Below are 19196 nucleotides of genomic sequence, written 5' to 3' on the forward strand. Positions count from 1 at the left end.
ATGTAAAATTTATATATAATATAAATAGTGATATAAAGAACCAGCGTAGACCTATCTTAACTCCAAATATATCGTGCATTGACAGGGATTGAGGTGCAAACCTTTCCTCGAGTTTTGCACTCAAAAAGAGGTTTTCATCTTGAAAGATTTGATCCCTCTTAATGCTTGGCAGATTCAGAGTTAAAGTGGATTTGTGTTGGTTGTAACGCCCAAAACATTATTTCTTTGCTTCAGTGATCTTCTCACCCACTAATGAATTGGTGAGTTGAGGAAGCATATAACTTGGCCTTGCAACTAACAACATTATGAAATATATTGCGTTCATCGAACTCTTGACCTAGGTTCTTTCTCTCGACATCCACCATTTGGTTGTAATATTAGACTCCTTGCTAGTGGTATCATGGTTGAGCTATGTTTAGTTTGTGAGGAATCCTATGTTACTTCGTCAATACTTGTAGGTATGTCTCTTTTAATATTCATGTGATTACATTATTTATTAACATATTCCATCAAAATCTAATACATTGGTTTATTTGTTGGCTAATTATGTGTTAGATTGCCATTTGTCTCATTAATTACATCTCATTAAAATGCATGCATATACATATACAACACATGGATTCATTCCCATATCATCAAAAACCATTTGTAGTTGTTAAAATAGATACGCACACACAGACACAAAAATATAAAATGTTTGTTACATCAAATCCCAAAAATGGTGCAATGTCAAAACACAACTTTGAGACTCAAGTGTTTCACCCACACATAATACAAAGATTCATATATTGCCCAATGAGCATACAAAAACCATTAGGGGAATTTGGGTTGAGCACTAGTCCTTGTTAGACTCCTTGTGTTGGTGACAGGAAATTATAATATATACTACACATCATAGCAGGTGGTTAACATGGTTGGACATCTCGATTGTGTCTTGTTGAATATTTCACGGAATCTTATACATTCTCATCCTAGGAATACCCATGGGAGGCCTTCAAGGTTCCCAATCACTTCATGCAATTAATTTCATTCTTCATTATTTGCCTCCTCATCAAAGTCTCCTCTCACTATGCACCTTGATAATGGAAGGGTGACTATTCAAGAGGCCAAATGGGAGCCACATATGTATCATAAAATATGGCAATTGTTAGCTACATTGCACCAACTAAAAAATTACATATGTATACCACCACCCCCAAAAAAAAATAAAAAAAAAAATTATAAACTTCAAGAGTCATGAACATCATCTTGTTCTAACCATGGGTCTAGTATTTATGAATGGTTTTTATAGGACAATGTGGAATTTTTATGGTGATATACACTAAGTTTGAGGTGCATATTTTTTTTTATCTTGGAATATAGGGATGGGTCTTTCCCTACACTCTCTATTTCATTATTGATTATTTTTATCGCCATCAATGTACCTTTGGCTCAATCTTACTGGGTTGTGACATTAGCCTTTCCTTGTTGCACATTATAACTTGAGCAGTAGTGGATACCATTCATGGGTGCCTTAGAGTATCACCCGACTGCCATTTTTGTGGCCATACTATGACATTTTGTAGGCATATGAATCCTCCTATAAACTCACCATGACACGACGTTAAGTCTCATTCTTCACTCTTCATGTAGCTTATGGCCATATCCCAAGGAGGCTCCCAATTTTATTTTTATACTTTATGATTATATATGCATATTGCTTCTAATGTCTTGGTTCCTATTGTTATGCTATTGTTTTCCTTGATCTAACTTATCGCCACTATAGTCACACTTGACCTCTTACCATTGCATCATTTTGGCTTCATTTTGTGACCTTTATGTTTTTAGAGATACTACTATGATGAGAGGTTTTCCTTTTCCAAACTCTTTGCTTGCATTTTCTTAAATTTATTCCTCCAACATGGAACTCGATGCATCCAATCATTTCTCCAAGACAAGTTTCCTTTGTGATCTTCTCACACTTGTTAAAAAAGAAAGGCGACAAGCTCACTCTTCTCCATTTATTGAGGTCAATGGAAAGGACACCCTATTGAATATATTTTTAACTCTTTTTCAGGCTCATGAAAACTGAAAGAAAATGATACTATCAAGCTTCATTGTCTTCTCTTTTGTGTTTGTTAATATATAAAGGAGATAGTGGGAAATGACTGGGGGATTTTCATTGATATTTGTATTAAGAAGTGGTAGTGATCATTCAAATTGCCCATGGACATAACACCTATTTGCATCATTTTCCTATAGTTTGGTTATAGGTTGCCTAGGAGTCATACCATCAATATGAGACATCTACTCCTCTGACTTGTTATTCTTCTAGTAACTATGGAGAGTTGATCAAGTGCTCAAAATTATGCTAAAAAAAAATTGTCAGAATGGTGTGGAACCTGAACGACCATGTAGTTCTTGTCATATTGAATCCGGCGCAACTCGTTTTGTACGAAATGAACACCGTATGGATTCAAAAATGCGTTTTGTTCACTTTGGAAAACATGTAGTTTTTTGGACATTCTAGACTCATTGGAGCAGGTTGCAGAAGCATTTGAGCATTGTAAACACATATTTTTAAACTTTTGAGCATAATAGAGAGGCCCAAGCCATTGGAAGCTAGATCAAGGAGACGTAGCCCAGGAGGGGTGAACTCCTTTATCATGTTCCTGTTGTAATGTGTTTTTATGATGTTATGTACATGTTTATGTTGTTGTTCAGTCTCTTATTTATGTTAAATTGCTCATAAAATTAACATAAAAACTCATCATTTCACTTGCCAAAATTTATGAATCCTTAAGCACAATGAAAGCATTTTGTTTCTAATCTGAGGAGGATCTTAGCATAACAATCTAATATTCTAAATCAGATCATTTTGTTTCACAAAGCTCTAGGTTTGCTTTGTGAAATAAGGATTTAACTGTTTGCAAGTTTATGTCATGCTTACAAGGTTAAAACTTAAAAGAGGAGAAAGGAAGTTGGTTGGAAGCCCTGAAGCTGGGTAAAGGGGAAGGAGAGCAAGGTTGCCACAATCTCCAACACCAATTCACCCTTGAGTTGTAATTGAGACTCCAGAGATCATGTCTCATGAAGGAGAACCTACAAACATGACAAAAGATGAGAAGACCTTCAGAAGGGTTTTCTTTGATATGACAGAGATGGTAAAGGTCCTCTATGAAGAGAGGAATACCGGGTTGCAAGGGGAAAGTTCAAAACCTCCCAAAGGAGAAGGCTCTTCAAGAGGAGGTAATGGAAATGGAGACAAACCTCCACCCTCTCCACTGACTTCTTCATCTTCTTCTTCACAAGCATCTTCACCCTCTTCCACTAACACAACCCTTACTCATACTCATCATCATACTTCAAAAGGAACTGGTAAATCATCTTTGTTAAAACTTGATGTTAAATTTGAGTTGCCCATGTATAATGGTGAAATGAATGCAAATAAGCTTGATAATTGGATTCATTAGTTGGAGGTCTATTGCAGGATTCAAAACCTTCAAGAGGATGACATAAAGATTCAGTTAGCTTCCTTGAGAATGGAGGGTGCAACACTGGTATGGTGGGAATCAAAGACCCAAGAGGAGATTAAAAAACACGGTAAGATCTCAATTTCTTGGAATGATTTCATTGTTGTAATCAAAAGACAATTATACCCTCTAGCTTATATGCAGAAAGCCATCATGAATTGGCAGAACTTTAGACAGCTTAAAGGTCAAAATGTGCAAGATTACACCCAAGAATTCAGAAAAAGGTCTTTGATGTTAGGTGTAGATTTGCAATCATAGGACACATTGTTGAAGTACATAGGGGGTTTACTTAGTTAACTTAGGAATACTATCTTAATGTTCAATCCCACTAATCTAGGTTATGTGTGTGCAAGCCACTCATCTTGATGCAAGAGGGAAGAACACTCTAGAAGAAGGTAGTAAAAAGCCATTTAAGGGTAAAGAGAAAGAAAAGTGTTTCAAGGAAAAGAAAAATGCATCCATTAAAAAGGAAGAAGAGAAAACAATATGTAAACATTGTTCCAGAGAGGGTCACGATGAAGCTCATTGTTGGAAGCTTCATCCTGAAATGAAACCAAAGAAATTCAACAACAAAGGAAAAGAAAAGACAATTGTCGTCATTCAAGAGGATTTGGGATCCGATTCTGGTGATGAAACTAAAATTACACCCATGGGGATAAAAGGAAAAGAATCCATTGCTAGGAATAGTATATCAAATTGTCACACTAGTACTCCAAATGAAGAAACAAGGATTGAATTATTTCATGTGAGGATAATCTCAAAACATACAAAAATCGACACACTTTTTGATAGTGGGTCTCAAGCTAATTTGATATCTGATGACTTAGTCAAGAAACTTAATCTTGAAACCATTTTATGTCCCAAGCCATATCCATTGGTTTAGATATGCAAGGACACAAACTTACAGGTTACAAGAAAATGTATTCTTCAGTTTGAAATGACAGCGGACTTCATTGACGAAGTTGAATTAGATGTTGTACCGCTTGATATATCAGGAATTGTTTTTGGTAGTTTGCACCTTTATGATAGAAAAACTATATTCCATAGACATGAAAACAAATATCATTTATTCAAAATGGAGTAGAATATATTGTGAGAGATCATTGTAAGAAACTAAATCTTTCATTAGTTAATGCAGGGCAAATGAAAATACTAGTGAATTCAAGCAAGAATTTAGTGCTTCTTATGATCAAACCTAATGTTGATATTGATTATGAATCATTTGATGGTTGTAATTCAAAATTGAAAACTGATTTGGTTGATGTAGTTAACCATGATGATGAGGTGTTTCAAAAAGCAAAAGGATTTCCTTCCAAGAGGAGAATCCAACATGAAATACCATTGCAGCAAAAGTGTCTTCTTCCTAACATTGACATGCACAGGATGTTAAGAATGGAAAGTGCAGAAATAAAAAAACAAATCCAAGGATTGTTGAATAAAAGGATCATTCGACCTTCTCCTTTACCATGTGGTGCACCTCTTGTTTTGATGCCCAAGAAGAATGGTAAGCATTTCATTGAATGGGATTCAAGAAGTGGTTTTCATCAAAGTAGAGTTGTTGAAGGAGACATATGGAAGACGACATTCAAAACCAAGCAAGGTTTGTTTGAATGGATTGTTATGCTTTTTGGTCTTTGCCATGCTCCTACTACTTTCATGCATATGAAGCAAGATGTATTGCAACCATTTCTAGACATGATAGTCTACTTGGATGACATTTTCATTTTCAGAAAATTTCATTATGAACATGTCATGTATGAGAAAGAAATACTTGATGTCTTATGTCAAGAACATTTGTTATTGAAGATGTCAAAGTATATGTTGGATAAAACTTCTTTGATGTACTTGGGCCATGATATTGGAGAAGATGAGTTGAAGTTAGACTTCTCCATGATTGATGCCATTACAGATTGGTCAATGCTCAAGATAGTCATTTGGATAAGAGGTTTTTTGGGAGAATCCCAATGTTGAATTTTCTTCTATTGTAGCTCATTTGCATTCTTTGGCAGTTGTGCAAAAGGTCTTCCAGTGGGGAGGAAAACAACAAGAGGCATTTGATGCTTTAAGACAAAAGATCAGTTCAGCCTTTATACTTGTTCTAAACTTGAAAATTTCATTTGAGTTTCAGGTTGATGTATGTGACTATGCCATGGGCGCAGTCTTTATCCAATATGGTAAGCCAATTTCATTTCATTCAAAAATTTTCAATGGTGAAGTGTTTAAGTTGCAGCGATAAAGGCACTTCCATTGGATGGGTTTTCTTCTACTATTCCACTCGATTAAAAGGTATAAGAAAGGTATAAGCGACAAGTTTGTTGATGTACATTCTAGGCCTATAGTTTGTATAACTACTTTCCTCAAGCATCATGTTGTTTTACATGAAAGTTATGTTCAACAAAATACATACTTTCAAGATGTATATTCAAGGTTGAGTCAAAGGAATCAAGTAAAGGAATTTGTTTACCATTTGCATCATAATGTGTTGTATCATCTTGGTAAAAATGATGTTGCTACTGATAGTAACATGGACAAAGTCTAAGAGTTCATTGAACGACTCCAAATGGTACATCAAACAGTGCAAGATCAGCTTGAAAAGGGCAAAGGCAAATACAAAGCAAGGCACGAAAAGCATCGTGTAGATCACAAGTTACGAGTTAGTGATAAATGGATCGAGATTGGAAAGGTGAGGGAACTGTACCCTCACCTACTGGACAAAAAAAAGTGACCTTTTGGGGTTCAAAAGGCTTCCAGTGGGAAGGAGTGATCAAGTGCTAAAAATTATGCTCAAAAATCAAAGTTGTCAGAATGGTGTGGAACCTGAATGACTGCGTAGTGCTCATCATGCTGAATCCGGCACAACTCATTTCACACGAAACGAACACAGTATGGCTTCAAAAATGCATTTTGTTCACTTTGGCAAACATGTAAATTTTTGGACATTCTAAACTCATTGGAGCAGGTTGCAGAAGCATTTGAGCATTGTAAACACATCTTCTTAGAATTTTGAGCATAATAGAGAGGCCCAAACCATTGGAAGCTGGACCAAGGAGACATAGCACAAGAGGGGTGAACTCCTTTATCATGTTCCTATTGTAATGTGTTTTTGATGATGTTTTGTACATGTTTATGTTGTTGTCCAGTCTCTTATTTATGTTTAATTGCTCATAAAATTAACATAAAAACTCATCATTTCACTCACCAAAATTTATGAATACTTAAGCACAATGAAAGAATTTTGTTTCTAATCTGAGGAGGATCTTAGCACAACAATCTAATATTCTAAATCAGATTAAGAGCACTTCAATGGCTCATGTGTTTTTGTGTTATATCAGTGGTGCTCTTGGGTCAGTGTTTCCAAGGCATTCCTATGTCATGTCAAATATGTTCAAGGCAATTTTAAGCCTAAGTCAACCATTTGTAGTTTTGTTGACCTTTGTGTCATCCATTCATGTGTCAATTCTACATAGTGACTATATCTCTTCACATCATCTCTTGGTATATGCATTATGTCGATTAATGCGGAATACGTCAAGGCATTCCTTTCACAAATATGTTCATATCGACATCAACTCATTATCTAAGAGAGGGGTCTAGAATCCAATATTACTTTAGATCTTGTGGTCCTCAATGGTAGGTGTCTTCGTTTTAAATAGTAGGCTCACATCATTGACCCTTGCTAGATTGAATCTACAAGTTTTCAACATCAACTCATCTATTCACACTTGCTAGATTTTTCTAGGTACCTTGGGGCCCAATTTCATCATAGATGGGTCCTCTTGTATATATTAATGGTCTTCATCATTGGTCGGTAATCAGTTGGTTTCTACCATGCTTGGTATTAGCTCAATTATTTGCAAGGTGTGGACTCATACCATTAGGGTGGAATGAAGACCTTAGGATTAGGGGCATCTCTCACTCATTCATGCTACCCCTCACAAGCTATGATGGTGTGCCTCACTATGATATTTACTTCGAAGACCATTTAGGGTGCTTTCATTTAGGTTCGATGTCATCTTGATGTATACTGTGACATAGATCCATATTGTATTTTTTTTTGCTATGATCTATTTGGATGACATGGATCCATTGTGTACTTTTTCATGGCCATGATCTTGCATATTATTACATGGATCCATAGTGTATTGTGTTGGTTGCGATCATTTGTTATCTCTTGTATCGATTATGGGCATTCCTACATCGGGGATGGTTTATATAGCTGATTGGTTTATCAAGAATTCAAGGTACTTCTAGTTCCTTGCTCCAAGAGCTCCTTCTTTATGCCATTCTACTGACCATGAATTTTTGTAATGTATTTTGGCCAATAGTTCCTCTTATGGCCTCATACATCAGTGAACGTCTATTATACTTTTATTTTACACTATAGGACCTGCAAGGAAGTATTAGATGTTATGAGAATGAAATTACATAATTGGGTAATTTCTCATATTTATTTCACAATCATATAATTATTTTGTCAGAAGTTCATAATTATGAAATAAGAATTATTTCATAATTGAGAATAAAATTCATAGTGTGTTGGGAAAAGTTCATAATAAAGAAAAAGCTCATTTATGGTTGGTTAAAAACTCATAATTGAGCATGGAAGTTGTGCATCACTTGCAATTGCCTAGTTCACATGTCATCAAGTCCATCCATGACTTGTATCCATCTAATCCACATGTCATCAAGCCCATCCCTAAGCTCATCTGAATTCCTATATGAAGAGGACAAATTAGAGAAAATGGAAATTTGAGAGTAGAAATGGTGGTGGAATAGAGAAAAGGCTAAGGTGAGGTTAGAGCCAAGGAGTGACAAAGGATTATAATGCCACTCAAGGTATATACATTGTGATTTTCCATTTCTAATAAAGATTCCATGATTCTCTCCCCAATTTATGTTATTCATTGAACGATATATTTCATTCTTGATTATCTTGACTAATTTAGTAGATCTATTAGATCTCTAACTAATTCTTTATTGGGAAAGGTAGATATCAGATCTTTGTTGTCTTGTGTGTGTAGGACACAAATTCTTGGAGTAGAAGCAAGATCTTTAGGATATGGATTAGGATCTCCTATAATCGCACCAATGAAGATCACAAACATACTTTAATAATAAGTAATGCTATGTATTCTACTTCTCTCTTTTCCTTTATGTTAAAGAATTTGAGATCTTAAATCTAGGAGGAAGTGTGTGAAGGATCTATCCTATGGTTTATCTCATAGCTCTGGAGTTCGATATGAGGGAGAACCACTTGCCTATAGGGTAAAATCTCCATTAATATTATCCATTACTTAGGTTTCCTAAGAATATCCAAATTTTATGAATCCAATGTAGAGTTCTAGTCAACCCTTCCATTTCTCAAGCAAAGGGTTTCATTTACATTATCTTCTTACTCCATAGTGAGATGTTCCCTCTCCCTTGATTTCTCCTTCTAAAAGTTACCCCCCGCTCTCTCTCCCCTTTTGAGCGTAAGGGTTCTCCTTCTACCACTTTTCTCCTCTCTCAGAGTAATTTTTGAAGTAGTTCCTACCTTAGGATTTTACCCATTTAGTAAGGAAACTCCATGTCTTACTGTTAGTTTTGTAGCATAGGATGTGTTCTATCCATATAATTTTGTGGAGAGGCTAGAATACTTGAGATCTCCAAAAAATAGAAATTATTTCTAGAAATTCCACCTAGGGATGACTTAATTAGATTATTAGTCGGTTTTTAAATATTTCCTAAGTCTAAACTTAGGGAATATGACTAATTAATCAAAATTAATTAAGTTATGGTGTGAATATTATAGAAACTCACACGGATTGAATTATATTTAATCCTAACCATAAATTAAGATCTAATCTTAGTTGTTGAAGTCTCAACAAAGGGTTATAAGAAGAAAGTCACTGGGGCTTGGAGAATACACTACTAGCAATTCAATTTCACTAGCAGATCGATTTCTAGAGTAGCGGCGGTATTTTGTCGGAGAGAGATCTAGTGAGCTCGAAGCACTGAGATAGGGGTAGGGATAGCAAGGTTGGAGGAACTTTTTCCAATTCCGCTGAGTGCACTACAGAGAGGCAGTGTAGAGCCATGAAAAGGCAACACATTGCTTCAGAGGGGATTCTGTATTTTGCTGGGGGAAGTAGGGATTCAGTGCCAAAAGTTGGAGAGAGAGTCTGACGGCTAGAAGGATCCATCTTCCAGACAACAGCTGATCAAATAGCGAGAGGGAAGCAGTTTCGAGTTGTGGGACATGGTACTGTGTAGGTTGACGCAGTGACTACGCAGAGGCAACAAAGAGCAACTCAACTTGAGCCAAGGTTAGTGTCGGATTTCCAATGGGAGTGATATTTTTCTCACTAGATTTATTGTCAGTCACTTCTCTGTATGGATTGATAGATTTGAGCATCCATAGTCTTGTACTCAGATTTACTACTGCATAATATTATAACCCTCAACTATTACACTAATTTTCCTGGGTTGGCTTTTTCCGGGGGCTTAGTCCAAAAATAACGATGTATTTTGTGTGTGTTCATCTATTTCTTCCAACATTTTTATTCCGCAATATTTTATTTGTGAAGGTTACAGTGTATTTAATTCGATATTTGTCGTAGCACACAACAAGTAAATTTTTTTAATTAAATTAACAATTAGAAGAATTAACATTAGTTGTTGCAATAGGATTCGAGGTTAGCCAAATTTTCACATGGTATTGGAGCACAGCTTGTAAGCCGAAGAGCTCAGTGGCAAAAGGGAAGAGGAATTTTAAAACTATGCATAGGCAACAGTTCAAAACCCTCAGAGGTAGTGCAGTTCTTAGCCAGGAGGGTCAATTTTTTAAGGAAAAGTTTATTTCTCTGAGAGAGTCGACAGAGAATAAATTTTCCAGATCAAATATTACTAGAGGTAGTGGGAGTAGCAGTATTTTCCTTGCAGAGTAGATCTTCAGCTGGAACGTAGTTATTTTGCAGCAGTTTGCTAGTGCAAAATAACTGCAAGAGGAAGAAAGAGCACACACTGAGGGAATTATTTCCTCAGAAAACTTCTAGTCCAGAAGTTGGATTTTTTCACTGCAGAGCAGCAGTAGTTATGAATAGATTTTCCCACTCTAACAGGGAATGCGTAGAGCCAGTTAGCAACTGTGCAGAGGAGAAGAGGAGGAGTTCGAATTTTTGAGATGGCATCAACAGAGTTGAGAGATCAGGATCAGTTGGACTGAGCCTCCAACTACATGATCTAGAAGGAAAGAATTTCATGTCTTCTAGATGAATATGAACTAAAAGTCCTACATCAATGCAGTGGTAGCTATACCCATGGATGCAGTTCAGATGAAGACCTACACGAAGGAGATGGCGAAAGAAAAGAGGTTGATTCTCGATGGGGTTCGAGATCACGTGGTGTCTCACATAGTCGGAAAAGATACTGCTAGGCAGATGTGGGAAGTTCTCGCTACGCTATACCAGGGATCTTCCGAGCAATGGAAGATGTATCTTGAGGAGATGTTGAGATGTACAAGGATGAAAAAATGGGAGAGCATAGACCCCTTCCTCACTAGGATTTAGGATGTTTGAGATCATTTGTCTGCAGTAGGGTCAACACCCCATCCTACAGAATTGGTGTGGTTAGCTCTAAACAACGTTTTTGAAGAATGGCAGGTCTTCGTCTAAAGTATTATGGGCAGAGACAGGTTGTTGGATTGGGATCTGCAACAAGAGGAGATGAGGCGAGATTTGGTGAAGAGAACCATCAGTTGCACTAGCAGCAGCAACAGGACGAAGTAAGTGAAAGAAGAGGAGAATGTGGCCCTCACATCAAAGGGGCAGCATGAGCAGTGCAAGAGAAAGAAGGACCTTTCCAAGGTTAAGTGCTTCAGAGGTGGTGAGCTTGGCCACTACAACACCGAGTGTCCTATCAAGAATAAGGACAAGGAGGAGAAGCAGGCTAGGCGACAACTCATGCTAAGATCGATAGTTTGTCCTCTAGATTGGAGGAAGAGTTTTCCATGATTATCGATATACCTCCAGGAGTGAGGTGGGGTGACTTGGTTTTGTAGCCCCATAGAGCTATGGGATGGGAGAGATTCTTGAGGAGGTCCACCTCATGAATCAATACCTTGCTACGGGAGCCCATAACATGCAATAGCAGGATGGATCAGTGGCAGATGGTGCAGTCAGATGCCAGAGTGACAAATGTAGTGGCTAGTAGCAGTCAGATACTAGGCAGCATAGTACAAAGTTGGCAACAGTGAAGTTGGCACAAAGCAGAGTCAGAAGCAACGCAAAGGCTTCAGTGAAAACGCATAGACTAGTAGCAACCAGAGACTTAGGTGACAGATGTATCATACTTATCATAGTTGACTCAGTATTTAGTATGCTTTTCAGTTGCAGATGTTACAATTGCAGTATCAACAGATGAAGAGGGAGTTGCAGTGTAGATGCAAGACATATCAGAGTTGTGCAGTGGTTGGTGGGCAGCACTAGCTAGACATTAGCAGCGTGACAGGAGATGATGCAGATATAGGGTGTTGTTTCAGCGGGTTGCAACACTAGAACATGTTCCTCGCTAAGAGGGAGTGTTAGTTTTTGTAGCATTAGATGTGTTTTAGCCACAAAATTTTGTGGAGAGGCTAGAATACATGATATCTCCAAAACCCATAAATCATTTATGCAAATTCCACCCAAAGATGAGTTAATTATATTATTAGTCATTTTTTAAATATTTCCTAAGTCTAAACTTAGGGAGTATGACTAATTAATCAGAATTAATTAAGTTATGGTATGAATCATCTAGAAACTCACACAAATCAACTTCTAGTTAATCCTATCCATAGATTAAGATCTAATCTTAGTTGTTGAAGTGTCAACAGAGGATTATAAGAAGAAAGTAGATGGGGCTTGGACAATACACTACCAACAGTTCGATTTCCAGAGTAACAACACTGAGTTGCCGCAGAGAGAGCTAGTGAGCTCGAAGCAGTGAGAGAGGGGCAGGAATAGTAAGGTCAAAGGAATTTTTTCTAGTACCAGTGAGTGCACTGTAGAGAGGTAGCAAGTACCACAAACAGGTAGCACAAAGCCACGCAGAGGCAACGCAGTGCTTCAGAGGGGATTCCGTATTTTGCTGGGGAAAGGTGTGATTCAGTGCCAGAAGCCGGAGAGAGAGTCTGAAGGCTAGGAGGATCCATCTTCCATACAACAACTGATCATATAGCGAGAGGGAAGTAGTTCCAAGTTATGGGATGCAGTGCTGCATAGGCTAACGTATTGAGTGCGCAGAGGCAACAAAGAGCATCTCAACTTGAGCCAAGGTCAATGTCAGATCGCTAGTGGGAGTAAGATTTTTCTCACTATATTTATTGTTAGTCATTTCTCTGTATGGATTGCTAGATTTGAGCATCCATAGTCTTGTACTCAAATTTACTACTGTATAATATTAAAACCCTCAACTGTTGCACTGTTTTTCCCAAGTTGGGTTTTTCCGGGGACCTAATCCAAAAATAATGGTGTATTTTGTGTGTGTGCATCTATTTCTTCCAACTTTTTTATTCCACAGTATTTTATTTGTGAAGGTTGCAGTGTACTTAATTTGATATTTGTTGTAGCACACAACAAGTAAATTGTTTAATTAAATTAACAATTAGAAGAATTAACATCAGTTGTTGCAATAGGATTCAGTGTTAACTGAATTTTCACACTTACATGTCTTAGTATATATAAGTGCTTGAAAACCCTATTGTTCACCATTTGGCATGGATTTCAAGGTCTTAAACTCCTAGTACCCCTAAGCCTCAACTTCTTAATAGGTCCTCGTATTAAAAATCAACCTTGTTCCATCTAATCGTGATTTCAAACCTTGGAGAATCTTAATCATTCCACTTTGTTGGACATGTGTGTCCCATTTCCCACTGAATACAACTATTCCACTCAAACTAGTGTCGTAATGTGGCCAATGGATTTGACCTATAAACCTTTTAAGATCCTATATTTTTCAACAGTTTGTTATGGCGACTTGCCTTTTCTTCCGTGTTTCTACTCAAAATGTATAGAGTTACCCTTATTTTCCTCTTCCTTGTGAATCTAACCCTCCTAAGATTCCCACTACTAGAAGTCCTCAACCTATGCATACCGTATGAGATATAATCAACTATTAAACCCAACTCTCCATTAATATCATTGGTCAATCCTCCAACCACATGAGTTTGTAAAATTCCTAACCTTTAACCAACTCATGGGATGCATAAACTATTAAACGTCCCTCTTTCTCTCAACCTTGAATGCCCTACTTCTCAAACAATGTCTCACATTAGAGATACCACTTAAAATTTAAATTGAAACACACGAACACCACTAATAAACCTTAGTGCATGCCACATTAGTGTGCTCCTTAATATAACCATACAATGCAAATTATAAACTCTATCTTGCTAAAACAAATGAACTCCCAAAACATTAAAAATTTTAGCAAATGAGAACCCCAAATTTCAGTTATTATACACACATCATGCCTCGTAGTCAACCCATGAAAAACATGTAAAACAACTTTTAAAACTTAGACATAATCTCTACTTCCAACCCCCATAAAGTGGCTCATACTAGTATAAGTTCACATACAACGAACTTCAGCAACATACATGGCTTTGTTCCTCATCTAGGTTACATTGCAATTTATTCTCAACCATTCGAAAACACCAACTATGTCCATGGGAACATAAGTCCTCAACTAAAGTTAGAAAAATTCAACAACCAAACACCCATTGATCTATAAATTTCCATGGGTATTCCACTGTAATAGTTAGTCACAATATATGTTACAGTGATTTGCAATCTCTTATTGTTTAGTGTTTAATTTTAGATTTTAGAAGTAGTATTTACAAGCCTAGTGCACAAAATACTAAAATAAACCTAGATTAAAATGAAATAAGTTAGGCCAATAATATATCATCCATACAATGAACATAAGATACATATTAGGAAAATATTAAATAGGAAAACCAACTAGAGGGTGAGGCCTATGGGTTTGCTCTTTTTTTCCTGGCTATGAATTGCCAAAACAAAGAAAGTGCACTCACTATGGAGTTGCCATGGACATCGTGGTTGGTATGGTTGCTCCAAGATCTTCTAATTCTATGTTCTAATTCAATATCCCACTCCCAAATGCTTCTTAACTATGAAACAACAAACAATACAATAACAATAGAACCCCTTCCTATTATAGCGGCTTTGTATTTTTCAATGTCTTAATAGGTGTATAGGATTAAGGTTAGGATTTTTGCATGCCTCAAATCTTGATTATGGTTAGGGTTTAAACCCTCAAGATTCTTCTTAAAATTCCGCTCATGATTAGATTTACATGTGTGTGTAATGGAAGTTAGTGTAACATCCATTCAAATCATGGTGGTTAATAGGGTAGGTCAACTTGCAAGAGACATAACCTCCTCATATGAACTATATTGAGGTGATCTTCATGCTATTAGAAATATTTCAATGTGTAGAACAATGTTGAAGGTCATGAATTTTGTTTGCAAAGTTTCGACCCCAAAAACGATCATTTAAGGCCTTAAATGAGATCTAGAAGTTTCTTGACCCCAAATCATCAAGATGGGACTTGCCCTTAAATTCAACCTATAAGCTAATGACTCCATTCTCCATCTAAAAAGTATCAAAATACATGACAATTTATGAAATGATCCATTTAGGATCACCCATTCATTATAATATTGGTGGAAGTAGATGGTTGAAGACAAATAAAGTGTTGTTATGTGTTTATGGAATTTGTCCTGTTATTTAAGTTTAAATTATGATATTTTGAAAGTCAATGAAAACCTAGAAGCATGTAACTATAAAGGTGAACCTTTTATAAAAAATGTGTTAATGAATAGCTTTCTTAGCTATCCAGCATGGGTAAGAAGAATCTTGAACCCTGTAAAATGATCATCAGTTAAACAAAGTTATGTTATTATGGCGTCATCCACCAAGGTTGATGAATAAACTGAACGTTGTGTTATACACTAAAGAAAGAAAAGGGTAAGCTACAAAGAGTACTTATTGCCGGAATGAGTTAATTTGATTGTCCTTCTCCTTTAGATAACGATGACTTAATGGTAAAGAAAATATTCATTGTTAAAATTAAACAATATAAGGAGGCATTCATAAAATGTTTTGATAGTAAGATAAGATAAGATAAGATAATTATATTTATGTCCAACTAATGACCACAAAGTAGGTCAAAGGGACTGTTGAGTACAATGATGTCCATATAATGTCGGAGAACCAAACGATCTCTTATAAAAAAATACAATGCATAAAAGGTACAATGCATGAACATAAAAGATACAGTGTATGGAATGCCCTGACAAAGAAGATCTAGGGGCTAGTCTAAGGATTAGACCCATCTCTCCTAACATTTGAGGCTGATTGAAGAACACTGAAAACAACTCCACAAAGTTTGTTGGCCCGATGAAGGGCCAGTGGGAGGTGCAGATTGTCCACTAAATCATTGTCTAGGGGAGTTCACGCACTGCTGAGGTTTGGAGGACCTAGTCCATCTCCCAGGGATGGATCTTAGACAGTTTTGTTGCTGAGTTCTTGTGTGGCGGGGTGAGGTCCTACGGATCCTCACTGGTTTAGAGTTTGGATATGAAACGGTATCAATCGTTCTCTTTGAGCCCTTGTCTAAAGGTAGTACCCTGAAAAATGTTGTGATCCTCTGTGTGGGGTCTGGTCTGATGGGAGGTTGAAGAATATGCACTCGAAACCTAAGATCCTCCTGCATATATAGGGTCAAACATCTCTAATCGGGATACTTGAAAAAGTATGCGAGGGTCTGAGAGTCTCTGAACAAGCAATGGAACCTTCCTCTGATATCGTAGTAGATAGGGCATCCAAAAATGAAGTGCACCTCAGTCTCTACTTCCTATAAATGACATACTTGACAAATTCTGTCTGGTCTATCAATCTGGTGGTTCATATTTACCCGAAGTATATGAGAACCTACTCTGAATTGGCCTAGAGGAATGCGAAGATCATGCATCCATTGGTGAAACATATACTAGGGTTGAATAATGAGCCTGTCTCTCAACTCCAAGAAGTGCTCAACGTAGAAGGCCATATTTGGGTACAACCCTCTTGTAGGATTGACCCAGGTGACCTAGATGAACTTCTTGTAGATGTCCTCCCTGATGATCTTGTTCAACTCCTGTCTAGTAGGTAGAAGGTGACCAAGAGCATCCAAGGAATATAGGAAAGGAGGGAGATGATCCAATTGAATGCCCAATGACTCTAAGAGATTTGAAACTCTTGTAAACCAACATCTAGCCCAGCCCGGGGGAGTAGAACGGGCAATAGTCTCAGAAGGGAAATATGCCAAGTAAGGGTAACAGTCCCTACTCTTTATCGAGTCTGCAAATCCCTGGACATGATGCAAGAATGAGACCAAATTGAATATTGTCTCAAGCTGAAAGGGATGAGCTCCAAACTCTGCAAGGATGATGTGTTGAGTTAATGTCTATTTTCATCTAATGATGCAGCGAAGAAGAAGAATATGGACTCTCTCAACTGAAGCCCAATCCAATTCAAGTAAAGACAGTCCCCAAATCTCTAAGCCATAGATAAAAGTGGGATGGGTCAAGGTGTCCATGTGTCTCATCTTAGACGAGATGTCCTGGAATTGATGTCGAAAGCACTGTCTCTCAAGAAGGGCTAAGGATCCACATCCTTTGTTGATCCGAGGCTGAAGCACTGGTCGCAAACTGAAGCAGGGACCTAAGAATTGCACCCCTAAGTACATATATGTGTTGGTGATCTCAACCTCCTCCCCTCTTAATAGGAAGTGAAGGTTGGAAGTTTTCTTCACCCCATTGAAGATCATAACCTTGGTTTTACCCAGGTTGCCTGTCAACTATCGAAGATCACAAAACAGAGCTAAGGCTTCCAACTGCCTCTGTAATCCTTTTAGAGATGAGGAGAGGAGGACCACATCGTCAGCAAAGAGTAGAACATATATCTTAAGTTGAGTTTCCCATCACATACATAAAAATTGATCAATTGAATCTTTAGTTATATGAATTATATGAGTGTAAAGATACTAAAAAAACAAACCTTAGATATTGAAGTTCACAAATGACCTAGATGATAAAGTATAATAAAAAAAAAGAATGACCAACCACATAATCATTAATAGTTAGCAATAAGTTTTTTAAAGACGTTCCAAGAGTTAGTAGTTAAAGATGGATCAAATGATGCAACCTTTCACAACAACTAAGATTTTTCCCTAGCCGACTGCCCATTCTTCTGGTGCGATCCTTCTCGCAGATCCCCACTGTGTGGTTTCCACAACCCATTGATCAATGACAAACTCCCGTGATTTAGCTAGAAAATGAATCTCTCTTAAAGGAATGGCAACTAGTTCTACAAATTCTTCCTCTTAGGCAACTCAAGCCATGGTTTCATATAGTGCCATATTGAAATCCGAATCTGTTCTTCTAGTGGATTAAGAAGCTCTTAATCTCCCTTTGGAGGAGGAAGCCTTTAATGTCCCTCTGGTTGGGGGGGTTTTTTTTTTTTTCTTTGATAATATTGAGGATAAGATGATTATTTGATCCGTAAACTGCCATGGATATTCCACTAGACAGTTCATCACAACAAATCTGATAATAATATATTAAAAATATGAGATTATACATTATTACAATTCTATTAGATTTCTGGATCTGTAGATTTACTATTAATAGTGCATGCATGCAAATAAAAATTATGTAGAAAATAGAGAACGACAAAATAAAAGCTCACACGCACACAAGACACAATATTTGCTCTGGGAAATCTTTTTGAGAGAAAAACCTAGCTAGAAGGTGAGGTCGCTTTGCTCTCTTTCTCTGTATGGAAATATGGCTGCGAGTACAAATAAGTATCGAATGTGGCTTGTGGGCTACTATGGTGCATAGATCCTCTATGTGTGCTCTACCTCCTATCCCTATTTTTGCTCAACTATAGAACAAAGGCACTCGAAAGAATGGAGTCCCTTTTCCTCCTAGTGGCTTGGTTATAACACAACCTAATAGCCTACTAGCAGTCAAGTTTAACTACCTCAACTTTTAACTAGAGCTACAATATAGATTTTTCTAGAGGCTTTTACATCGTAATCATGTGACTAGCTCATTTTCCATTAATAATTGGAGTTGATGCGACATCCTCTCAAACCATGGTGGTGAAAACAGGAAGGTCAACTTATGAGTGGAATAACTTTAGCATACGAACTCCAATTGACGAGCTTCTTACACCATTGGAAAAATATATGTGTGTAGATTAAGAAAAAAAAATATGTGGCTCTAAAGTGACACAATTTTACCCCCAAAACACGTCGTTTGAAGCCTCAAAACTCTCCGAGAAGGTTTGAGGCCCCATTTTTCCAAATTGAGTCCCGCCTGTAAAAATGGCCCCGTGAGATGATTCCTCCAATTTTCCCACTTTGAATGCATCAAGATGGATCACAAACAATATAATGATATAATCTAGATCATTATTTGAGAATTCAAGCCCTAGCTCTGGGTAGGTGATGGTATCTTCATTCAACCATGTTCTCCTACCTTAGGTTTGGTTACGACATCAATCTCCATGGCTCTAGTTTAGGCAAGGCTCCTGAACCTTCCCCTGCATCTTTGGAATCTCCCATTGTTAGCTTCTCTTGGAAATGAAATTGGGA

The sequence above is a fragment of the Pinus tabuliformis genome, chromosome 5_2 (assembly GCF_031772625.1).
Source record: "Pinus tabuliformis cultivar Carrire ecotype Pingquan chromosome 5_2, CPIR1, whole genome shotgun sequence".
Classification (NCBI taxonomy): Eukaryota; Viridiplantae; Streptophyta; class Pinopsida; order Pinales; family Pinaceae; genus Pinus; species Pinus tabuliformis.